This window comes from Vipera ursinii (assembly GCF_947247035.1).
Source record: "Vipera ursinii genome assembly, chromosome: 3".
Lineage (NCBI taxonomy): Eukaryota > Metazoa > Chordata > Lepidosauria > Squamata > Viperidae > Vipera > Vipera ursinii.
Window position 1 is genome coordinate 204,384,167 of NC_139516.1, and position 26,362 is coordinate 204,410,528.

Genomic DNA, 26,362 nt, shown 5'->3' on the forward strand with positions numbered 1-26,362 from the left:
CTTTTTTTCTCATAGAACGCTCAGAATGGAGTTCCGGCACCTTTTTTGGATGGAACCTTGTAGGGTAGGCAAGGCGGGTTGTATGATGTGTGTGAGTTCCGGCACCTTTTTCTTTTACGAAAAAAGCACTGACTGTAAGGAATATAAATTCTTCCCCCCTCTACCATTCAGTCAGTACTAAGGAAGCTTCTTGGATGAGAAGTGAAATGTATTCAAGGAGAAAAACAAAGTCCAGTTGCCTTTTGAAAAAGCATCTTTGGGACAACCGTGACCTGGATGACTGAGAATCTCCATAGACATTTAGCTGAAACACTGAAATTCAACCATAGCAAAACAGAATGAAACATGCTTGCAAGATTTCAATGCTATGAGGAGGGAGGGAGGAAAGGAAGGAAGGAAGGAAGGAAGGAAGGAAGGAAGGAAGGAAGGAAGGAAGAAAGAAAGAAAGAAAGAAAGAAAGAAAGAAAGAAAGAAAGAAAGAAAGAAAAAAGCAAACAGCTTATGAGAAACAGGCTTCGTCTCAATCCCGCCAAGACTGAGTGGCTGTGCATACCGGCATCTCGGGTCAACCAGACTATTCCATCTCTAACGATGGGGGGGTGAGGTGTTACCCCCCGTTGATAGGGCTCGCAACTTGGGCGTCCTCCTGGATTCGCGGCTCACTTTTGAAGAACATATAGGAGCCGTGACCAGGGGACCTTTTGCCCAGGTTCGCCTGGTGCACCAGTTGCGACCCTATCTGGACCGAGATGCCCTGCGCAGTCACTCATGCGTTCATGACCTCCCAATTGGACTACTGCAACGCTCTCTACATGGGGCTGCCCTTGAGGACCACCCGGAGGCTTCAGCTGGTGCAGAATGCAGCCGCGCGAGTCGTGATGGGGGTCTCCCGATACTCCCATGTAACACCTCTACTCCGCGAGCTGCATTGGCTTCCGGTTGCCCTCCGGGTGAGATTCAAGGTGCTGGTGATGACCTATAAAGCCCTAAATGGCTTGGGTCCGGGATATTTGAGGGAACACCTGCTGCCAGCATCAAGCTCCCTTCGTCCAGTGCGCTCCCACAGGGAGGGTCTTTTCAGGGTGCCACCGGTTAAAGATTGCCGGCGGGTAACACCCAGGGGTAGGGCCTTCTCAGTGGGTGCGCCTGCCCTGTGGAACCAGCTGCCTACGGAGCTTAGGACTGCCCCCGACCTCTGTTCATTCCGCCGGGACCTGAAGACCTGGCTCTTCGAGCTCTCTGGCCCAGGCTGAGAATTTTTTAATTTTAATTTTAACTGGGTTTTTTTATTTTTCTCAGGGTTTTATTTAATCTTTTTTAATTTGTTTTAACGTTTGTATTGATTTTCTTTTAAATGCCCTGTAAACCGCCCTGAGTCCTTCGGGAAAGGGCGGTATATAAATATAAATAAATAAATAAATAAATAAATAAATAAATAAATGAATGAATGAATGAATGAATGAATGAATGAATGAATGAGAACTACATCTGCATCTCTGCAGGTTTTATGACAATTAAGTAACACTTGATCCATGGCAGGAGACACACTGGATAGCCCAAGTGAAAGTGAAAGTCTTGCCCAGCCTATGTTCCTAGCAGTGTAGCAGTGAACTCAGTTGTCAAATGCTGCAGTTAGGCACTGTTCCCGCCTCCTGTCAAAAGGAACCAAACAACAAATCTATGCTGGGGTCACCAGGCAAGGAAATCCTGTGGTGACAAAGCCTTCTGCCAATTTTTTGTGACAGGAAAGAGATGCTGATCGGCCATAGAGAATCCGAGAGGCCCCTTCATTAATTTATCAGCAGCTCCAAATGCTGGGAAGACCATCTGTTCAAGAGGGAACGGAGCCCAATCTGTCAGCAATTTCTAATCTTAATTGCTGAATTAGATGAGCCTAAACTGGAGCAAATTGGTTACCGAGCTATTTGTACGAGTGTCTGCTGAAACCTGACATTATTCTCTATTTCTTGTTTTGAAAAGTTCTTTGGTCCAAATATATTCCTGAAATGTTTGCACGACTAGACACTGGCAAAGTCTTCTTAAAAAGAGTAACCAAAAACCAAAGTTAATTGATGCGAAAATATTATTGAATGCATGTTAATCCACTAATAAATGCTATTTACTAGTGAGCAGATTCTAATTCAGCAGGCATATACATAGAATGAAGGCTACTGCTAAGCTTGTAAGCCGCCCTGAGTCTTCGGAGAAGGGCGGGATATAAATGTAATAAAAATAAAATAATAAATAATAAATAAATAATTCAAAGTATGCATCCTATAACAAACTTGACATTTCAGACTACACTGCTATAATTTAAAGCAGACAGAAGTTTTCCCTAACCTAGACCCCTTTGACTTCTTTTGCTCCTCAAATAATGTATTTTTTCAAGAGGCAACTGGACTTTTTTGTTTTTCTTTGAAGATGTTTTGCTTCTCATCCAAGAAGCTTCTTCAGCTTCTTGGATGAGAAGCGAAACATCTTCAAAGAAAAACAAGAAAAGTCCAGTTGCCTCGTGTAAAAGCACCTTTGGGACAACCATGAACTGGATGACTGAGAATCTCCATAGAGATTTATCTACCTGTATATTTTAAAATGTAACAGAAAATTTGGATTTTCATTGCAAACCTTAAGTTTGCACTCATGCCTACACCATAAATATATCTACTCACTACTATGCACCAGCTGCTAAGATAGATAGATAGATAGATATAGATATAGATAGATAGAGATATGGATATAGATAGATAGAGAGAGAGAGAGATTGAGATAGAGATAGAATAAAGATAGAAAGACTATGCCAGAAAAATCATTGTCATAAGCATGCAAACAGTGATAGTAACATAGGGCAGCATTTTCAACCTAGATCTGTTCAGATAGGTTGGATTTAAAACCCATGATTCAGCATGGCTATTGCCAATTCTCCTTTCTGTATAATATGAAAAGTTATTATAATTACACCAAGAAGATAATGCTAATGACTAAAACACAGAGATAATCAAACAACTTGCTAGGAAACCATGAGGACATAGAACTAAGAAGAAATTTCCTGACAGTTAGAACTGTCAGTTAGAACAATTAATCAGTGGAATGGATTGCCTCCAGAAGTTGTGGGTACTCCAACACAGGCAGTTTTTAAGAAACAATTGGACAACCATCTGTCTGAAATGATATAGGGTCATCTGCTTGTGCAGACGTTGGACTAGAACACCTCCAAGGTCCCTTCCAATTCTGTTATTCGATTAAGACAGTGTGGGTTATTCTGTCCTTTCAACCCCATTTTATTCTTACTAGACCTTAGATTGATAGATTAGATCTGTGTTTCTCAACCTTGGCAACTGCTGACGTCAATTCCCAGAATTCTGGTATTCTTTCAATTTGTTCCAGAATTCTGCATTTCTCCCAGCTTGCTGGCTGAGGAATTCTAGGAGTTTTAATTCCACATCTCTTAAAGTTGCCAAGATTGAGCAACACTGGACTACAGCAGGGGTGTCAAAGTGCCAGCCCGTGGGCCAGACGCATCACGCAAAATCAACACCCACTCCATTGCCGGCAATGGCAAAACTATCCCCATACGTTGCACAACGTCACGGGATGTTCCGAGTTTCACATGTCTGGACTGGACTAGACTAAGAAAGTAAATGGTTCATCCAAAATAGCCAGTGAAACCAGAATGATCCCAACTTTTCTTTGTGACAATTTTTTCAACATAGATTTAAACAGACAGTCCAGGAAACATGCACCAATGCTCAACATTCAGCGCAAACCCCTGCTATTAATTTTTTTTTTTATCTTTTCCATGATCAAGGCATTCTTTTCTTTGTAATATATGGTAGATAGCAGACACTCCAATAAACTAGCTGTTGAGCTCTGGAGAAGAATAGACTAATTTTCTACTTTAAATTTAGTTCTCTTACAGGGTCTCCACGGAGATGACCAATTTATCTTGCATGCTTACAGGTATATAGTTATTTCTCTCTGATTGTTATTCATAGCAACACATCTTGAAAGGTGTATATTTAATAAAAGACCCCCTCCTGTGCTAAGAATAGCTTTCCATTTGGTTGTTTGTTTAATTTGGTTGCTGAATTAATCTATTCTCTGGTTCATGCGATATACTGCACCGTGTCTTTAACACACGAGTGCGCGTACGCTAGAAAAGGCAAGGAATGAAGGCAGTTACTACACAGTTACTACTCTAGATCTTTAACAGGCCTCCTTAGAGGAAAGCTCCTATACATTTCCAGGGTGGCAAATCCTCATTTTCAAGTCAGTGCTTGCCAAGAGAGTTTCAGAGCTCTGGAGGAAGTTACACTTTTCCCTTCTGAACACTTTTTTTTTAAGAAAAAAAGTCTGTAATTTGTGTTTTTTAAAAAAAAACACATTGTGGCATGTTTATACAATGTATATGTATGAAACTTTTGTTGTTGTTGCTGGCTTTGGTTCAAGAGCTTCCCGCTAGATAGAAACTCTTTAAAACTAACTGTCATGGGTGATACTTTTTTTTTCTTCTCATTTCCTCTCAACACTCATATCTGATCAGGGCAAGTTTCAAAGAAACAAAACTTAACAATTGTTTAGCAGAAGCTAATGAGTTCAACTTCTGGTCCATATGTTAAACTGATATATGGACCAGATGTTTCATAGTCAAACCTCAATTAAGCACTGGCTAGATTTCTTACTGCATTAAACCAGGGTTGTCTGATTTAAGGTACAACTTCTGATCCAGCGTAATGCACTGAATAAGCCCTGTTTTTGTTTAATATGAGTGAGAATCAGCTAGTCTGCACTCGTCCACTCAGTTAACCAGGAAGCAAGAATAATCAAACCCCCAAAACCTAACTTATGACCACAATTGAGCTCAACATTTCTGTTGCAAAGTGAGACAAGTGAGTTTTGCCCCCTTTTAATACCTTTCTTGTCACAGTTGTTAAGTGAATCGCTGCAGTTATTAAGGTAGTAACATGGTTGTTAAGTGAAACTGGATTCCCCACTGACTTTGCAACGATCGAGTGAAAAAACAGACATGTCACTTTTTTTAGTGCTGTTGTAATTTCGGTCACTAAACGAATGGTTGTAAGTTGAAGTTGTGCAAACCTACTTTTTTTATTAAAGGGTTTTACAAAAAAAAATTACAATACATATTCCCAAAACCCACCTGCCCCAAACCACCCCCCTCCCCCCCACTTCCCAGAGCTGAATACAGGGTCATAGATATAATAATCATATTCTAACTAAAATTATCCATTATAAAATTAACCAAATTCATAATGTGCTAACTCCCCTTTAACATTGATACATTCAAATTATTAAAAGCATAATAATAACTTAAACAAAAATATAATCAATACTAATACTAAAATTAATGACAATCTAAAATCTACTCATAAGCTAAATGGAACTTTTTAGTCCCATATTTATTCTGAATATAATCTATCCATCTCCTCCAAACTGAAATATATCTTTCTTGCGAGTGATCCTTCAAATAAGCAGAAATCTTAGACATTTCTGCAAGATTCGATACCTTAACCTACTTTTGAGTACCGTAAAAACATGGTGCTGATTTCCCAATTGAGATCACAAACCTCGGGCAAGGTTTGAAGTCCGCATTCTGGGTGTTTGAAACTATTCCTGGATGCCAAGTTGAAAAAAAATAACAACCTCTTTATACACTTCGCATTTTACTCAATATAAATAAAACCTGTGGGCTATCACTGCCTTTTAGCAGAGCTTCCAAGGCGGTGTACAAATATAAAGCCTCTTAAAAACAAAGTTCAAATACATGTTTTAAAGCCCAATACCATTCAATCTACACTGATCCGTGTTGGGGTGAGATGACTGGCTGGGCTTCCCCCTCTCCCATCAGTCAGACTTCCAGCACAGACAGTCCTCGGCTTATGACCACGATTAAGCCCAAAACTTATGTTGCCAAGTGAGACAATTTTTCCCCATTTTACGACCCTTCCTGCCATCACCGTTGTTAAGTGAATCATTGCAGTTGATAAGTTCCCTACCCAGTTGTTAAATAAATCTGGCTTCCCCATTGACTTTGCTCGTCAGAAGGTCGCAAAAGGGGATCAGATCACACCACATCACAAACACACACTCACACTCACACTCACTACAACCGTCATAAATGTGAGTCAGTTGCCAAGTGGCTTTTTGATCACGTGACCACAGGGATGCCGCAAAGGTGGCCAGTTGCAGAAAAAAACCATCATAAGCCCCTTTTTTCCAGGGCCGTCGTAACTTTGAACGGTCACTAAACGAACTGGTGTAAGTCGAGGGCTACCTGTATTTATCTACCAAGCCGTTGTTTTTTTTTTATTGTTATTCTTAATTCAAAGGGCAGCAAGGAGGCCCGACCGGCTGGCTGATCGTCGGAATGCCGGCTCTACACACGAGTTCTCTGGAGACGCCAGGGAGGGAGCGGCGGCCGAGCACGTGGCGAGGCGCCGTTCCTGGAGGCAAAAAAAAATAATAAAAGAGGAGCCGCCTCGCCTCGCCTGCCTTTCCCCTTTCGGCGTCCCGCGGCCGGCGCCTCGCCTCCCGCCGCTCCGCAAGCCCCACCTGCCCGGGTCGTAAGCCGGCAGGGCTGCCGTCGCCCGCCCGCCCCGCAGCTCAGCCGAGCCCTCGGTCCACACAAACACGCAAATACAGGCACGCAGGCAGAGTCACAACCGCCTCAGATCGGCCTCTTGTCAGGCGGCGGGCTGAGGAAACGAACCGCCACCGCCGCCGCCGCCGCTTCTCCTCAGGCCAGGCGGGAGCCGAAAAGGCGCGGGAGAGGGAAAGTCCGGGCGCCGCTTCGCCGGCTAGCAGTTCTCCTCAGCTCCGACCAAGGGGCGGACGGGGCCTCCCTTCCACACGTTCAGCCGGCCGGCTAAGGAAAGAGAGCAAGGCAGACGCTTCCCTCCGTCTCCGCCCTGGAGGCTGCTTCCCTTCTCTTTCCTTCCCACGACGCCTTTTCCCCCATCCCGGCCCGAAAGTTGGAGCCGCCGCTGCTGCTGCTTCGTCCACCCGCCCTCGACTCGAGCCCGGAGGCGCCTCGCTCTGCCTCCTCCGCACGGTCCGCCTTGCTGCCGAGCGGGGAGCCCCAATCGCGCTGGCTTCCCCGCTGCCCTCCGCCGCCGCCCTGAGCCCGCGTTCCCACGACGCCTTTGCCCGGCTGACTCCCTTTTTTTCCCTCGGGGGAACCCTGACTCTCCTCTCCTCCCCTCCCGGCGCCTTCCCGACGTTCAGCTGGCGACACGCGGGGCTCAAGAAGGGCTTGCTCCCAAACCCGGGCGTTCCCTCATCTCCCCCTCCTGCCCGCCGCCGAGCCCGCTCGCCAGGGTCGACCCGGCTATAGCCCACAGCGACGGACTCCCGCTTCGCCACAGAGGCGCGCCGGCGCTCGGCTCTCCTCCTCCTCCGCCGCCCCTAAAAGGAAGCCCGCCTGGCAAAGGGCAGCCAGCTGAGGCGGCGCTGTGCTCGGTCGCCTCCCCGCGGAGCCCGCGGTCGCGCCCCCTCGCCTTTCAGCCCGTCCCTTCCCGAGCGGGGAAAGCGCCGAGAAACGGAGCTCTGGGGCGCGCTACGCCGCCCGGCAGGCGGGCAAGCAGGCAGGCAGCCCGGCCGCCGTTCACTCACCGCCTCCGCCTCCGGGCAGCTCGCCGCCTCTCCCTTTGTCCTCCCGAAGTGGCCGCCGCCGCCGCCGCTCGCGGGTCCGAGCCAGCCGCGGGGAAGCTCCTTTTGGCTCCGGGCGGCGCCGGCACAGCCCCTCCGCCGCCGCCGCCTCCTCCGCCCTCCTCCTCCTCTTCCTCCTCCTCCACGCGAGCGCGCCGGACTGCCTGCCAGCCTGCCTGCCCTAATATAGGGCTCCCTCCCCGAGAAAGCCACGTGGATGCGAGCGAGCGCAAAACTGGCTCCGGAGGGGCGCAGCGGGCGAGTGCCCTGCCTGCCTTCTCGACCCCGGGATCGGAGGAGGCTCTCGGGCCGAGCAAGACTCGGGCCGGGCTCTCCAGCTGATGCGTGTGTGTGTGTGTGTGTGTGTGTGTGTGTGTGTGTGTCAATGTATCCGTAACAAACCGGGGCCAGAGGGGGGCGAGGGAGCAAATTGCGCTGCGGAGTCAAGCCGAGCCTGAAGCCCAGCGCTGCGAGCCCGCAAAAACGCGCTCTTTTCCAGCTCACCCCAGCACCGATCCGATTTTGGTTGCGGGGGGGGGGGATCCAGCGCTCTTTCCAGCGGGCGGTGGTGATCGGGCCGCCCCTTCCCCCCCAAAAAAACCCCCACCTCCCCCCTTCCCCCCAAAAAAAACCCCACCTCCCCCCTTCCCCCCCAAAAAACCCACCTCCCCGCCCCTTCCCCCCAAAAAACCCACCTCCCCGCCCCTTCCCCCCAAAAAGCCACCTCCCCCCTTCCCCCCAAACCACCTCCCCCCTTCCCCCCCAAACCACCTCCCCGCCCCTTCCCCCCAAAAAAAACCACCTCCCCGCCCCTTCCCCCCAAAAAACCACCTCCCCGCCCCTTCCCCCCCCCAAAAACCACCTCCCCGCCCCTTCCCCCCAAAAAAACCACCTCCCCGCCCCTTCCCCCGAAAAAACTACCTCCCCGCCCCTTCCCCCCCAAAAAAACCACCTCCCCGCCCCTTCCCCCCAAAAAAACCACCTCCCCGCCCCTTCCCCCGAAAAAACTACCTCCCCGCCCCTTCCCCCCGAAAAAACTACCTCCCCGCCCCTTCCCCCCAAAAAAAACCCACCTCCGCCCCCCCCCCGCCTTTGATTTCTTTGTTCAAGACCTCGCCGGTTAAAAAAGTGCAACAAACGCGGCTTGCTTGGTCGACCCACAAGATCGTGTGAACACGCCCGAGACAGAGAAGGCTCCGATTTGTGCGCTAACGTGTTTCTTTCCCCCCCAGAGTCAGGGAGGTCTGGGAGGGGGGAAGCCGGCGAGGCGGGGAAGAGGGGCGGACAGGGAGGATTTAAAGTTCCTTTTCGGAGCTGCTGCTTCGGCTGCTGCGTCGAAAAGGAAAGCAAAAATCCGCCGGAACGAAAGCGCTACAGACCACAAGAGGGGGGCCTTTCGTTGGAGGAAAAACTGGTTGGCATCGGCGGAAGAAAAGCGATTGTCCCGAACCCGTTCAGTCTCTGGACAGTTTCAGCAGCCATCAAATCCGCCTCCTCCTCCTCCTCCTCTTCTCTCGCTCGTTCGCGGTCTCTCTCTCTCTCTCCCACCCCCCCCTATTTTTCTCTTTCCCTCTCTTTTCTCTCTCCACTTTCTCTTTCCCTCTCTTTTCTCCCTCTCCCTTTATCCCCCCCCTCTCTCTCTCTCTCTCCCTCTGCCCCCTCTCTCCCTCTCCGTCTCTCTCTCTCCCCTCATTCTTTCCCTCTTTTTTCTTTCTGCTTTTCTTTCACCCCTCTCTCTCCTCCCTCTCTCTCTCCCCCCTCTTTTTCTCTTTCCCTCTCTTCTCTCTCTCTCCACTTTCTCTTTCCCTCTCTTTTCTCCCTCTCCCTTTATCTTCTCTCTCTCTCCCTCTCCGTCTCTCTCTCTCCCCTCATTCTTTCCCTCTTTTTTCTTTCTGCCTTTTTCTTTCACCCCTCTCTCTCCTCCCTCTCTCTCTCCCCCCCTCTTTTTCTCTTTCCCTCTCTTCTCTCTCTCTCCACTTTCTCTTTCCCTCTCTTTTCTCCCTCTCCCTTTATCTTCTCTCTCTCTCCCTCTCCGTCTCTCTCTCTCCCCTCATTCTTTCCCTCTTTTTTCTTTCTGCCTTTTTCTTTCACCCCTCTCTCTCCTCCCTCTCTCTCTCCCCCCCTCTTTTTCTCTTTCCCTCTCTTCTCTCTCTCTCTACTTTCTCTTTCCCTCTCTTTTCTCCCTCTCCCTTTATCTTCTCTCTCTCTCTCTCTCTCCCTCTGCCCCCTCTCTCCCTCTCCGTCTCTCTCTCTCCCCTCATTCTTTCCCTCTTTTTTCTTTCTGCCTTTTTCTTTCACCCCTCTCTCTCCTCCCTCTCTCTCTCCCCCCCTCTTTTTCTCTTTCCCTCTCTTCTCTCTCTCTCTACTTTCTCTTTCCCTCTCTTTTCTCCCTCTCCCTTTATCTTCTCTCTCTCTCTCTCTCTCCCTCTGCCCCCTCTCTCCCTCTCCGTCTCTCTCTCTCCCCTCATTCTTTCCCTCTTTTTTCTTTCTGCCTTTTTCTTTCACCCCTCTCTCTCCTCCCTCTCTCTCTCCCCCCCTCTTTTTCTCTTTCCCTCTCTTCTCTCTCTCTCCACTTTCTCTTTCCCTCTCTTTTCTCCCTCTCCCTTTATCTTCTCTCTCTCTCCCTCTCCGTCTCTCTCTCTCCCCTCATTCTTTCCCTCTTTTTTCTTTCTGCCTTTTTCTTTCTCCCCCTCTCTCTCCTCCCTCTCTCTCTTTCCCTCTCTTTTTCCTGTCTTTCTGCCTCTCTCTCTCTCTCTCTCTCTGTGTGTGTATGTACATATCTACATACATATGTACATATGTGTGTGTGTATGTACATATGTACATACACACACACACACACACACACAGAGGCAGAAAGACTCCCTGTCTTTCTGAGAGAAAGAGAAAGAGAGGAAGGAGAAAGGGGGAAGAGAAAGAGAGAGATGGGGAGAGGCAGATTAATACAGGGCCAGACCCGAAGATCGGAGCTACATGGTGGACACAACACTGTTCCTTTCGTCAACGTTCAACAACTCGGGATCCTTGTTCCGTTCAGAGCATGGTTGGTCGCTTGCAGACATTGCATTACCCCGACTAAACATCCCCCGACTAAGTGCTGATGAGACGTCGGCTCTCGCGAACAATCAAGTTCAAGAGAGCAACAAAGACCCCAACACAACTCAACCCCTTAGGCTGCAGCTCTTGCCTTCTCCTGAAACCGCCACCTCCCTTGCCATCCTCCGGGCTTCAATCCGCCTTCTCCGTGTCTCGGATGGCCGCAGTTGAGCAGATTCAGCAATTAAAAACTTACAAGCTAAACCTACAACTGGTCTCAAGCAGGAGGACGTTTTCCTTTTAAGCCACATTTGCAACTGTTTAAAACGGCTTTGAAGCGCGCCGCGATTGACAGGAGCAAAAGCGGGGCTAGCAACTCTGGGCTGCGCGCTGGGAGGGTGGTGGTAGGAACGAGCGAGGGGGTCCCCACGCGGGTACTAGAGGAGTGCAGCCGAACCGGAGGAGGGGAAAAAAAAGAGGCTCTGTAAAACGGGGTGGGTGGGGGTGGGAAGGAGGATCCGTCTAGGGCAGGGGTGTCAAACTCAATTTCATTGAGGGCCGCATCAGCATCAAGGGGCCAGGTGGGTATGGCCAGGGTGGGCATGGCCTACTGGGTGGGCGTAGCCAGCTCTACATAGTTTGTATCAAGGGTGCCTATGGGGGCCTGGGCAGGAGTGGGACAGATCTGAGGGTCTCTGGCAGAAGGAGGGTCTCTGGGCCAGGGCCAAGGCAGCGGGGACCGTTCCCTCCCTGTTTCCAGGATGGCTTTAAAGCGCCAAGTGAAACCACTTCACGGGCCGGATCTGGGCCCCCGGGCTTTGTGTTTGACATGTCTGGTCTAGGGGCGATGCAGTGGGAGAATTTGGTTTTCTAGGTAATGTTTTACCCTTGCATGACTCTGCTTCATTTACAAGACACGAAAGAGTCCAAGCGATGTTTTTCTCCTCTTTCTCCATCTAATTAAGGAGAAACTTCCTAACAGCCAGGACAATTAAGCAGTGGAACAGCTTGCCTTCAGACGTTCAGACAGTCACCTGTCTGAAATGGTATAGGACAGGGCTCTTCAAACTTGGCCCTTTTTATGACTTGTGGACCTCAGCTCCCAGAATTCCTCAGACAGGCACACTGGCTGAGGAATTCTGGGAGTTGGAGTCAGCTAGTTATGAAGGGGGCCGTGCTGGCTGAGGAATTCTGGGAACCTTGGCTGTTTTATGACTTGTGGACTTCATTTCCCAGAATTCTGGGAGTTGCAAGTCCACAAGTCATAAAAGGGCCAAGTTTGAAGACCCCTGGTGTAGGATCTCCTGCTTGGGCAGGGGGGGGCTGGACTAGAAAACCTCCAAGGTTCTTCCCAGCTCGATTCTGATTCTGATTCTAATCTTCTTGTGGTTTTGCATTACTTCTTCAATCCTTTCTTTTGATGGGGGGGAGGGAGGATTTAGCATGGGGAAAAAGGTGGCGTAACCCCAGAATGCCTTTTGATTGGAAGCCCAAGGCATCTTCGATCTGGAAACACCCAGACGGTGTGTTCTGTGCCATTTTGTTATGGCTGGGGGCCTTGTTGTCCATTTTTTAAATCTAGCTACTAAGAGCAACAATCCATGAAGCTGGAACTTGCATATTTTACAAGCTGGCTCACTCCTGTCTCTTTCTCTCTCTGCTTAATATGCCTATTCTCTTTTAAAATTAAATAATTAATAAATAAATAAATAAATAATGGGAAATGGTGCTGAAATAATTAAATGGTTTGCCTCTAAACTAGGGGTCTTCAAACTTGGCCTTTTTATGACTTGTGGACTTCAACTCGCAGAATTCCTCAGCCAGCCAGAGAGAAGCATCCTGGAATTAAGGAGAAACTTCCTGACAGTGAGGACAATCCACCAGTGGAACAGCTTGCCACCAGAAATCGTGGGCGCTCCATCACTGGAGATTTTCAAGAAGAGACTCGACATTCACCTGTCCTGAGATGGCATAGGTTCTCCTGCTTGAGCAGGGGGCTGGACTAGAGGACCTCCAAGGTCCCTTCCAACTCTATTCTATATATGCTTTTTCACAACTCGACTTCCTTGTTTTTCTTTGAAGACGTTTCACTTCTCATCCAAGAAGCTTCTTCAGCTCTGACTGGATGGTGAGGAATGGAAAGATTTATACTCCTTGCAGACAACTGGTCATTTGCATCCTTAAAGCTACCTGGAGGCTTATCTGTGTCTTCAGGGTCACCTGAGTGGTGCAAATGGGTGTGGAGCCTCTCTGACTCCAGTCAGAGCTGAAGAAGCTTCTGGGATGAGAAGCGAAACATCTTCAAGGAAAAACAAGAAAGTCCAGTTGCCTCGTGAAAAAGCACCTTTGGGATAACTATGACCTGGGTGACAGAGAAATCTCCATAGACATAAAGGAGGGCATTAAACCTTGGCAACTGCCAGTCTGGTAGGACGGTGAATTAGCAATAACACCTAGGTTTATATACTACTCTATAGTGCTTTTACAGTACTCTCTGAGCAGTTTACAACATCAGCCTATGGACCCCAACAATCTGGATCCTCATTTTACTGACCTTGGAAGGATGCAAGGCTGAGTCAACCTCGATCCAGTCAGGATCGAACTCCTGGCAATGGGCAGAGTTCGCCTGTAACGCTGCATTCTATCCACTGCACCACCAGGGCTCCAGAACTGCGGATCTGTACATCTGCCTGCTTATTTTTGGATAAAAGAGTCAACCACTCACATTGGGTCTTTGAGGGAGACATCCAAAGCATTGTTTAGGATTTCAGTAGCCACGAGCATTATAGGAGCTTGTGATCAAGTGATCGCTTTTTTTTGCTAAACGATCTGTTGAAGTGTCAAGATTTCTTGGAGAGCTTCTTTTCTCTGCACAACTTGTGGCCATTTGTTTAGCAACCACTTGAAGCAAACAAGGGCGCTGAAAAAAGCGACTTACAACCAGTCCTCACAATTAACAATCTTCACAGCATCCCTACAATCACCTGAGCAGAATTTGGTAGCTTGCCAAACGGCTGTCTGTATGATGACTGCAGCATCCCAGGTTAGGTGTTCACCAGTGGTGGGATTCAAACATGTGAAGAACCGGTTCTCTGTGTGGATGCCACTTCCAGAAGTCCATTCTGGGTCTGGGCAACAAAAAGTTAGCTACCGGTTCTGATGATGATGATGATGATGATGATGATGATGATGATGATGATGATGATGATGATGGAAGGGATCTTGGAAGTCTTCCAGTCCAACCCCCTGCTCAGGTAGGAAACCCTATACCAGGGGTAGGCAACCTTGGCTCTTTTATGACTTGTGGACTTCAACTCCCAGAATTCCTGAGCCAGCTATAAAAGAGCCAAGGTTGCCTACCCCTGCCCCATGCCATTTCAGACAAATGAATGTCCAGTCTCTTCTTAAAAACTTCCAGACTTGGAGCATTCACCGCTTCTGGAGGCAGGTTGTTCCGCTGGTTAATTGTTCTAACTGTCAGGAAGCTTCTCCTTAGTTCTAAGTTGCTTCTCTCCTTGATTAGTTTCCATCCGTTGCTTCTTGTCCTGCCTTCAAGCGCTTTGGAGAATAGCTTGACTCCCTCTTCTTTGGGGCAGCCTCTGAGATATTGGTGACACATTTAACAACTGTGGCAAAAAAAGTTGTAAAATTGGGCGTTTAACAACCGTCTTGCTTAGGAACAGAAATTCTGATCCTAATTAAATTGTAAGTTGAGGACTAGCCGTATTTGCTAATATTGCTATTTGGAAGAATATGAAACGAGACTTTCTAACTGATTGCAGGAGCACTTTGGAACTTTTCACTTTAAAAGGATTTGCACTTATAAGGGGGGAAAAAACCTCAGGAAAAGAAATGTTCCACCTAGCTAACTTGTTTTAATTCTATAGTTCCATAGAATGAAGTTCTATAGTTGCCCAAGCAAGTGACCTAGTTTGTTTTCCTGGTTGTGTGGTCTAATCTGTATTTTAAACTCAATTATCCTTTTAACTGACTGCCATTTTCAATAGCTTCTCTGATTTCATTGTGGCTTTATTTTACATGTGCGTTAATTATCTTTTATTGTAGATTGTATTGTTAGCCACTTTTTCATATTTTTAATGAGGAATGCTGAATATGAATAGAATTAATAAACAACCAGCGGTATGAATGACCATCCCACATTATTAACCTAAAGGCCTACCAGAAATTTAGGTCATCAACCCTGGGCATATTTACAGTACAGTTATTTATTAAAGCATTTAAATAGCATATTGTTTTTTTTTTTTTAAAAAAAGGAAGCTCAGAGTGTTTGCCAGTGATTCTCTTGCCTTCGAAAAAGATTAGAAAAGAAGATCAAGTTAGTATATTATGGGCAATTAGGTAGAATACAGCCATTGAGCAAATAAATAATAATAATAATAATAATAATAATAATAATAATAATAATAATAATAATAATAATGATGATGATGATGATGATGATGATGATGATGGTGATGATGATGATGATGATAATAATAAAAGTTGGAAGGTACCTTGGAGGTCATCTAGTCCAACCTCCTGCTCAGGCAGGAAACCCTATACCATTTCAAGCAAATGGCTGTCCAATTTCTTCTTAAAAACTTCCAGTGTTGGAGCATTCAGTACTTCCGGAGGCAGGTTGTTCCACTGGTTAATTGTTCTAACTGTCAGGAAGTTTCTCCTTAGTTCTAGGTTGCTTCTCTCCTTGGTCAGTTTCCATCCGTTGCTTCTTGTCTTTGCCTTCAGGCGCTTTGGAGAATAACTTGACTGGCCTAGTGGTGACAGCCTAGTGGTGAAGATGCTTACCTCCCGCTCAGAAGGTTGACAGTTCGATCCTAGGTAAGGGCAGATCTGTCTTTCTTAGGGCATAAAGAGAAAATAGACAGCAGGAAGGGAATCCAGCCAGTAAACAGTTCTATCCAGTTGTCCCAGGGATTGCAGGGACATACAAAGGAAGTTTTAGATAGAACAGAGCCATTATTCCAGATGGCTTTGCTCACAGTTCTCCCTACATAAGTACAGAACAGAGATCCTCATTGTTTAAAATACTGTAAGTAAAATATTGATGGAAAAGGTCTGGTATATCTGTGTAATCTTCACCATCTCCTGAGTTCTTGCTCTTATGCAGGTTTGGTGACTTTTGACTGTATGAGGGTCCACACTCGGTATATGCGATAAATCTGCAACAGGCTCCCTAACTTGACGCCCGGCAGATGAAATAGGATTGCAAGCACCAGTATCCCCAGCCAGCATGCAAGGAAAGAATATGAAGTTGCAGAGACAAAGGCATTGAGAAATTGCTAGTGGCTCTGCATTTTTTTCTAGCTTTGGAAAAGATACAACTAAGGTGGAATCCTGGCTGGCAATCCTCCATGAAATGCATAGCAAAAAAAGGAACACGGGGATTTGCTGATATATATTTGTGTATTTATTTGTATCCTACCTTCACGATTTTTACAAATAACCCGACATACCCAACACACCTTCCTCCTCCGATTTTCCTAACAACAATAAGCCTGTGTAGTGGATTGGGTGTAACTGGCCCAACGTCACCCAGCTGGCTCTCTTGCCTAAGGTGGGACTAGAACTCACAGTCACCTGGTGATTGGCCCAAGGTCACCCAACTGGCTCTGAGGCTTAAGGTGGGATTAGAACTCACACTCACCTGGTGATTGGCCCAAAGTCATCCAACTGGTTTTCAAGCCTAAGGTGGGACTAGAACTCACAGTCACCTGGTGATTGGCCCAAAGTCACCCAACTTGCTCTCAAGCCTAAGGTGGGACTAGAACTCACAGTCACCTGGTGATTGGCTCAAGGTCACCCAACTGGCTTTCAAGCTTAAGGTGGGACTAGAACTCACACTCACCTGGTGATTGGCCCAAAATCACCCAATTGGCTCTCAAGCCTAAGGTGGGACTAGAACTCACAGTCACCTGGTGATTGGCCCAAGATCACCCAATGGCTTTCAAGCCTAAGGTGGGACTAGAACTCACAGTCACCTGGTGATTGGCCCAAAGTCACCCAACTGGTTTTCAAGCCTAAGGTGGGACTAGAACTCACTGTCACCTGGTGATTGGCCCAAGGTCACCCAACTGGCTCTCAAGCCTAAGGTGGGACTAGAACTCACAGTCACCTGGTGATTGGCCCAAGATCACCCAATGGCTTTCAAGCCTAAGGTGGGACTAGAACTCACAGTCACCTGGTGATTGGCCCAAAGTCACCCAACTGGTTTTCAAGCCTAAGGTGGGACTAGAACTCACTGTCACCTGGTGATTGGCCCAAGGTCACCCAACTGGCTCTCAAGCCTAAGGTGGGACTAGAACTCACAGTCACCTGGTGATTGGCCCAAGATCACCCAATGGCTTTCAAGCCTAAGGTGGGACTAGAACTCACTGTCACCTGGTGATTGGCCCAAGGTCACCCAACTGGCTCTCGAGCCTAAGGTGGGACTAGAACTCAGTCACCTGGTGATTGGCCCAAAGTCACCCAACTGGCTTTCTTGCCTAAGGTGGGACTAAAACTCATGGTTTCCCAGTTTCTTGCCTGGTGTCTCAACCACTAGACCAGACTAGCTCTGCTTTTCCTCTTTGAACCAACCATTTTTGCATTTTATTGAACCTTCTTCTCCTCTTGATCAAAAAAACAAGGGAGCGTTGAGAGCAAAATCAGCTTTTGTGTTTGTGTGCCGTGTAACCTGTATTTTACATTATCTAACCAAGCCTAGCCTGCCAGTTTGGTGACAGATTCAATTCTGCACCCTCCTAAAATTTAATAGAATCCAGCTGCAGTATATTCAAGTGTTTGACACCAACTGATTGCTGATGAGATGACAGATCCAATCATCATCTTTTCTTCAGCTTTTTTTTTTTAAATGCCCTTCAATTAGACTTTGACTTCTGGAGATTGCCTGGACAAGTCTCTGCAGTTTTCTTTGTGAGATTTCAGAAATGATTTGCCCTTTTCTGCTTCTTCCTATGGCTGAGAGAGAATGATTGGCCCAAGATCACCAAACAGATTTTGTATCTAAGGTGGGACTAGAACTCATGATCTCCTGGTTTCTAAACTGATGCCTTAACCAGTACCCCAAAGGTGATAGTTCTCCATTATATTGCATTTGTGTGTGGTTTGCTTGCTTCACAGCAGGAGATAGGAAAGCGCTCCAGAGGGTCATTACCAACAACCAGAAATGGCTGCCCTCTCCTCACTCCCCTGGACGAACTGTACAGTTCCCATTGTCTTAGGAAAGCTCAAAATATTCATCCCGGACATTCTGTTTTTGAATTATTACCATCTGGCAGCTGGTACAGGATAATAAAAACAAAGACAAGTAGGCTGAAAAAATACTTTTTACCCCGGAGCTGTAACCATATTAAATACCACAGTATAGTAGTTCAACATTGAAATGCAATATTAGGGGCAGCGCAATGGTGAATAAAATGTGAAGGATGTGTGTATATAATGTATGTTCTTTTTTTTATTGAAAAGTTTTACAATTTTTTAAATACAATAAATTCCCTCCTCCCCCTCCCCTCTCCCCATCCCTCCCCTCCCCTCCCCTCCCCTCCCCCCCTCCCCGACTTCCCAGAGCTGAATACAGGGTATAATAATACAAACATAAACTACAATATGCTAACAACAAAAATAAAACATTAAGTTCTATCTAACTCTCCATAGTCATAATCTTAATAAAATAACAAATAACTACAATCATACATCATAAAAATCCACTACTTATTCAAATGCTAAGTGAAACTTTTTAGTCCCATATTTATTCTGAATATATTCAATCCATCTTCTCCATTCCACAAGATATCTCTGTTGCGATTGTTCTTTCAAATATGCTGAAATCTTTGCCATTTCCGCCAAGTTGGAAACTTTCAAAGTCCACTCTTCTATGGTCGGCAATTCCTCCTTCTTCCAATATTGCGCAACTAAAAGTCTTGCCGCCGTAATTAGATGTTCTTATTTGTGGTTTCTACTTGGCTGTGGTGTGCACTGTGGACAGCACTTAATTTCGTTGTGAGTTACACAATGACAATAAAGATATTCTACTCTGCAGCGAGGGTTGTATTTGCTCAGCGCTGGAAGAAGGAAGAAATGCTACTAGGTGAAGAGATAATTGAGAAGATATTGGACTGTGCTGAAATGGACTGACTTACGCTGAGGATCAAAGAGAAAGAAGATGCAGAATTATTTTCAAAGATGGAATTTATTTTATCAATGGTTGGAAAAAAAAGGGGTAGAAACTAAGAATGTAACTTGTATTGTTAAGCAAACAAATTAACCCAGAGAGCCTGATGTTTATTAAGCACTAATCAAATATAATAACAGAAAATAAAGGTTTTTTTAGAAAAAAAGATATTCTATAGTCTAAGTTCTGGTTCCCTGTCACGTTCTAGGATAGAGAAATTTGTGGAATGGAAGTGGTTGATTATTGGAACAGTTTCTTTCTTCTGAAGAAATTCCTTCTGATGAAAGTTCTCAGCTGCTCCAGGTTGGTTACATGATCCTTGGGTTTCTAGCTATCCCATGGATTTAAGGAACCTGAAGTTCAGAGGAGTAAAATCTATTCGTCATGTTAATTAAGTAGAATGTTATGTTCAAGTGAAGATTATTTTTGAGCACCCTGTGTTTACTGCCCCTGACAGCTCTTGAACATAAACTGTTCGATATAAAAGTAAGAGGAAAGACCAGTGTATCAGCTTCTCAATGAAAATGTCAACATGGTGACAGGTAATAATAAAAAGAGCTCTCCAAATCTTGTTGTGCTTTATTCTTCTCGGATCAGATACTAAGTGGTCCATCAGATAAACGTGAAGAGCAAAATGAAGGGCAGAACTAGGACTGGGAGAAAGATGTCGGGAATTTCCATTTACTTTCAGCTAAAAAACTCCAGAGCCGGCTAAGTTGCAAGTAGAATACTGCAAGAAGTCAATCAATCAATCAATCAATCAATCAATCAATCAATCAATCAATCAGAATACATCTAGAAGGGACCTTGGAGGTCTTCTAGTCCAACCCCTGCTCAAGCAGGAGACCCTATACCATTTCAGGTAAGTGGTTGTCCAGTCTCTTCTTAAAAACCTCCAGTGATGAAGCACCCACAACTTCTGAAGCAGTTAAACTGGTTGATTGTCCTCACTGTTAGGAAGTTTCTCCTTAATTCCAGGTTGTTTCTCTTCTTGATTATTTCCATCCATTGTTTCTTGTCTCACCTTCAGGTGCTTTGGAGTATAATTTGACCCCCTCTTCTTTGTGGCAGCCCCTCAAATACTGAATACTGCTATCATGTCCCCCCCTACTCCTTCTTTTCTCTAGACTAGCCAAACCCAAATCCTGCAACCGTTCTTCATATGTTTTAGTCTCCAGGCCTTTAATCGTTCTAGTTGCTCTTCTCTACCCTTTTTCCAAAATCTCAACATCATTATTTTTTTTTGGTAACATAGTGACCAAAACTGTACGCAATATTCCAGGTATGGTCTTATTAAGGCTTTATAAAGTGATATTAATACTTCAGGTGATTTTGATTCTCAGTCCCTGAGAGGCTGGCCAAATCTTAATGAAATTGATCAATCTGAAACTTTTGAGAAATTGATTTGCCTTTTTGATTGCAAGGAAGTTATATGTAACTTGGTTGATCTGACATTGATTGAAAACAATGCCAGGAGTTAATATGAGTGACTCAAGAGCAGATCTTGCTAAATCAATTTCATCTCCCTTTGGGGTAACTTACTTGGTAGAGGATGGGAATGCTTCAGATGTAATATGTCTTGATTTCAGGAACACGTTTGACACAGTACCCGATGACATGTGGAGAAACTTTGAAAATATTTCTGGGTGGTGTGATGGACAATCAGCTTGAAAATGGTACTCAGAGAGTACTTATTGATAGGTCCTTCTTAGATTGGAGGGGAGTATTGAATGGGGTGTCATAAAGTTCAAGCAGGAAGCCAACATTCTTCAACATGAGCAGGGATTTGGATGATAGATTAAATGGCCTCTTCCAATTTTGTTGTTCTTATTAATTGCTTAGATAAAGAAATGAAGGAATGCAAATACAAAACCGAATGAGATAGCTAATATCCTAGGAGCGTGGTGGTGAACCTATGGCACGTGTGCCATTGGTGGCATGTGGAGCCCTGTCTGTGGGCACGCATGTCATTGCCCCAGTCCTAAGCCTTTAGCTGGGTTTTATAAAATCTTTTCGCTTTAGGCCTCCGCTGCCGTGTGCAAAAAAAAAAGGATGAATCAATCAATTTCAACTTATTGCAGGGAAAAAAAAGATCTTGCAAATTTGGAATTGATTGATTGAACTTTTTAGTCCCACCCAGTCTGCCGTTACCACTGCAGCCACGCCCATCCAATGGGCCACACCCACCCAATTGGCCACACCCACCCAATGGGCCATGCTCACCTGGCACCCGATGATACATGAGTAGGTCTTGGGTTGCAGTTTGGGCACTCGGTCTCTCAAAGTTTCGCCATCACTGTAAAATTAAAATCGACAACTATCTTTATGACTGTGACTTGCCACGTTTTTGCAAGTTTCCAGTCTTTGGGATCCATTTCTGTCAAAAAGCACCCTAACAATGCTTTGATTTGTTTAACGACCATCAAAAAAAAAAACCCCACAAAAAGGTCATAAAGTCAAGTCTGGTAACGTGGATGCCTCAACTGATGACCATCGCAACTTACGATGGAAATTCCAGGCTCCAATAGGGTCATAAGTTAAGGATTGCTTGTAAAACATTAAGCTTCCCCCTATTTTCTCCTGTTTGAAACTAAACATTAAGAAAACCAGGATCATGGCATCCAGCCCTCTCAATTCCTGGCAAATAGATGGGGAAGAAATGGAGGTAGTGACAGATTTTATTTTCCTGGGCTCCAAGATCACCGCAGACGGGGACTGCAGCCAAGAAATTAAAAGATGCTTGCTCCTGGGGAGGAAAGCCATGGCAAATCTAGACAGCACACTAAAAAGCAGAGACACCACCCTGTCAACAAAAGTGTGTATAGTCAAGGCTGTGGTCTTCCCAGTTGCAATGTATGGCAGTGAAAGTTGGACCATAAGAAAGGCTGAGTGCCAGAGAATGGAAGCCTTTGAACTACGGTGCTGGAGAAGACTCCTGCGAGTCCCTTGGACTGCAAGGCGATCAAACCGGTCGGTCCTAGAGGAGATCAACCTTGACTGCTCTTTAGAAGGCCAGATCCTGAAGCTAAAACTCAAATACTTTGGCCACCTAATGAGAAGGAAGGACTCACTGGAGAAGAGTCTAATGCTGGGAAAGATGGAGGGCAAGAGAAGAAGGGGATGACAGAGAATGAGGTGGCTGGATGGAGTCAGTGAAGCAGTAGGCATGAGCCTAAATGGACTCCAGAAGATGGTAGAGGACAGGAAGGCCTGGAGGAACCTTGTCCATGGGGTCGCGATGGGTCGGACACGCAACAACAACAACAATAATTTTCTCCTGTGGCTGGTTTCTGGGTTAGGGTTTTCTATCCAGCAAATTCCAGCAATTCTGTGAGGCATTACAATTTCTACTTCTTTGCAAATGTATCGACAGTGGAGAATGGAGACAAGCAGAGCCCAACAGCAGGCAGCATAAAAACTAATCCAACTTCAAAGGCTCACAGGACCGGCTCCTGCAAACATATGCTTTCCAGATATTTTAGATTATGGCTCCTATCCTCACAACCAATAAGCGGAGAGGGTTTAGAACTGGAGGTTGCAGTATACTGGAAAGCCAAGAGGAAATAAATACATAGATGCACTCAGTCGTGTACATAGATTATATACTCCTAGTTTCCTCCCTGAATGCTTCAGCTTCTTCTCTGATCTTTCACTAGATTCCTGACGTCAGATTTTAAGTGGCTCTTAATAACTATTCCCCCTTCATGGATTACTGCCTTGTCGTGGCGAAGGGGCTTGCGTAATTCAATGAAGCTATGAGCTATGCCGTGCAGGGCCACCCAAGACGGAAAGGTCATAGCAGAGAGTTCTGACAAAATGTGATCCACTGGACAAGGAAATGGCAACCCACTCCAGTACCTTTGCTATGAAAACCCTATGGACAGTACCAAAAGGCAAAACGATATGACGCTGGAAGATGAGCCCCTCAGGTCAGAAGGCATCCAATATGCTACTGGGGAAGAGCAGAGGGCTAGTACTAGTAGTGCCAGAAAGAATGAAGCGACTGGGCCAAAGCCGAAAGGACGCTCAGCTGTGGATGTGTCTGGTGGTGAAAGGAAAGTCCGATGATGTAAAGATTTTTTCTCCATAGGAACCTGGAATGTAAGATCCATGAATCAAGGAAAGCTGGGCGGGGTCAAACAAGAGATGACAAGACTGAACATCGACTTCTTAGGTATCAGCAAACTAAAATGGACAGGAATGGGTGAATTTAATTCAGATGACCATCAGGTATACTACTGCGGGCAAAAATCCTTCAGAAGAAATGGAGTAGCCTTCATAGTCAATAAAAGAGTAGGAAAAGCAATACTGGGATACAATCCCCAAAATGACAGAATGATCTCAGTTCGAATCCAAGGCAAACCATTCAATATCACAGTAGTCCAAGTCTATGCCCCAACCACCGGTGCTGAAGAGGATGAAATTGACTGGTTCTATGAAGCCCTACAGCACCTTATAGAACTAACACCAAAAAATGATGTCCTTATTATCATGGGGGATTGGAATGCTAAAGTAGGAAGCCAAAAGATAACCGGAATAACAGGCAAGTTTGGCCTTGGAGTACAAAATGAAGCAAGGCACAGGTTGATAGAATTTTGTCAAGAGAATACGATGGTCATAGCAAACACTCTTTTCCAACAACCTAAGAGACGGCTCTACACTTGGACATCACCAGACGATCAACACAGAAATCAGATTGACTATGTGCTCTGCAGCCAAAGATGGAGAACCTCTATACAGTCAGTAAAAACAAGACCAGGAGAGTGACTGTGGCTCAGACCATGAGCTTCTCATTGCAAAGTTTAGACTTAAACTGAAGAAAGTAGGGAAAAGCACTAGGCCACTCAGGTATGAATTAAATCATATCCTGGTTGAATATAAAGTAGAGGTGACAAATAGATTTAAGGAATTAGATTTGATAGACAGAGTGCCTGAAGAACTATGGACAGAGGTTCACAACATTGTACAAGAGGTAGCATCCAAAACTATCCCAAAGAAAAAGAAATGAAAGAAAGCAAAATGGCTGTCTCAGGAAGATTTGCAAATAGCTGAGGAAAGGAGGAAAGCGAAAGGCAAGGGAGAAAAAGAAAGATACGCCCAATTGAATGCAGAATTCCAGAGAATAGCTAGAAGAGATAAGAATGCCTTCTTAAATGAACAGTGCAAAGAAATAGAAGAAAACAATAGAATAGGGAGGACCAGAGATCTTTTCAAGAAAATTGGAGAGATGAAGGGAACGTTTCATACAAAAATGGGCATGATAAAGGACCAAAACGGCAGGGACCTAACAGAGGCAGAAGAAATTAAGAAGAGGTGGCAAAATTACACAGAAGAACTGTACAAGAATGAGCTTAACGTCCTTGATAATCACAATGAGGTGGTCACTGACCTCGAGCCAGACATCCTAGAATGTGAAGTGAAGTGGGCCTTAGAAAAGCTGAGCAACAACAAAGCTAGTGGAGGTGACAGTATACCAGCTGAGCTATTCAAAATCTTAAAAGACAATGCAGTAAAACTGCTACACTCAATTTGCCAGCAAATTTGGAAAACTCAACAGTGGCCACAGGATTGGAAAAGATCAGTTTACATTCCAATTCCAAAGAAAGGCAGTGCCAAAGAATGTTCAAACTATCTCACTATTCCACTCATTTCTTATGCTAGTAAAGTTATGCTTAAAATCCTACAAGCTAGACTCCAGCAGTATGTGGATCGAGAACTACCAGAAGTACAGGCAGGATTTCGAAGAGGCAGAGGAACTAGAGATCAAATTGCCAACATACGCTGGATCATGGAGAAAGCTAGAGAGTTCCAGAAAAAATCTACTTCTCTTAGAAGGCTAGATCCTGAAGTTGAAACTCAAATACTTTGGCCACCTAATGAGAAGGAAGGACTCACTGGAGAAGAGCCTCATGCTGGGAAAGATTGAGGGCAATAGAAGAATGGGATGACAGAGAATGAGGTGGCTGGATGGAGTCACTGAAGCAGTAGGTGTGAACTTAAATGGACTCCAGAAGATGGTAGAGGACAGGAAGGTCTGGAGGAACATTGTCCATAGGGTCGCGATGGGTCGGACACGACTTCGCAGCTAACAACAAAATAACTATTCAGGTTTTTCGGGTCCAGCTTTAATGATTCATCCGTAGACACAACCACAAGGACGCTCCCATTCACAGCAGCCAAGCACCCAAATTTATAGCTTGAATGGATCAAAGTGCTCTCCCTTCCCTGTGCCTGTTTATGCCAGCCCCTTTAGGAACATTTAAACCACAACAAAGTTCTGTCTTGTTGGCCCACCTCTTTTCAATGGAGATCCCCCTGGTCAATTATCCAGCTAGCATTTTATTGGCAGTGCCAAGTGATACTTCCCATTTTCCCTTTCTCTGTTGGCTTGAAAACTGATGCAAATGCTTAATTATTGATTGATGATGGTTGGTTGGTTGGTTGGATGGTGGAATGATGAGATAGTAGGTTGGATGATTGAGTAGCTGATTAAATAAATAAATATGAGCCAGCCATGTGTTGCAGCTGCCAAAAAAAGCCAACACAGAGCTAGGCTGCATTAACAAAGGGATAGAATCAAGATCACGTGAAGTGTTAATACCACTTTACAACGCCTTGGCAAGGCCACACTTAGAACACTGCATCCAGTTTTGGTCACCACGATGTAAAAAAGATGTTGAGACTCTAGAAAGAGCACAGAGAAGAGCAACAAAGAAGATCAGGGGACTGGAGGCTAAAACATATCGGGAACGGTTGCTGGAATTGGGTATGTCTAGTTCATGGGTCGGCAACCCATGGCTCCAGAGCCATCTCCTGCGGCTCCTAGCCGCCCGGTGCGCGTGCACCTCTTTCTCATTTTTTGCGCATGCGCGTGCATGCACACACGGACGCGTCTCCCACTTTTTTTAATTTGTGATGGAACCGGTTCCCAGTGGCTCTTTTCCTTTTTTAGGTTGCCGACCCCTGGTCTAGTTTAATGAAGAGAAGGACGAGGGGGGACATGATAGCAGTGTTCCAATATCTCAGGGGTTGCAACAAAGAAGAGGGAGTCAAGCTATTCTCCAAAGCGCCTGAAGGCAGGACAAGAAGCAATGGATGGAAACTAGTCAAGGAGAGAAGCAACCTAGAACTAAGGAGAAACTTCCTGATAGTTAGAACAATTAACCAGTGGAACAACCTGCCTCCAGAAGCGGTAAATGCTCCAACACTGGATGTTTTTAAGAAGAGACTGGACAGCCATCTGTCTGAAATGGTATAGGGTTTCCTGCCTGAGCAGGGGGTTGGACTAGATGACCTCCAAGGTCCCTTCCAACATCATCATCATCATCATCATCATCATCATCATCATCATCATTATTATCTTCTTTACCTATTTATTTTTAAAAAGTATTTTGAATCTGGGGTCCTTCTGCCAAATATTAACGACAATGGTCCCTAAACATTGGAGATGAAGTTGGGCATAGCCAGGAAGAA

General features: G+C 45.6%; 1 protein-coding gene across 1 annotated transcript in view; it reads right to left on the reverse strand.

Moving 5' to 3' along the window:
- The window catches only part of ST3GAL1 (ST3 beta-galactoside alpha-2,3-sialyltransferase 1), a 134,503-nt gene extending 126,722 nt beyond the window's left edge, over positions 1-7,781 (reverse strand). The window contains exon 1 of the mRNA XM_083360104.1: positions 7,627-7,781. The gene's annotated coding sequence lies outside the window, so the exon portion shown is untranslated. The remainder of the gene's footprint in view (positions 1-7,626) is intronic.
- Positions 7,782-26,362: the final 18,581 nt, after the last annotated feature.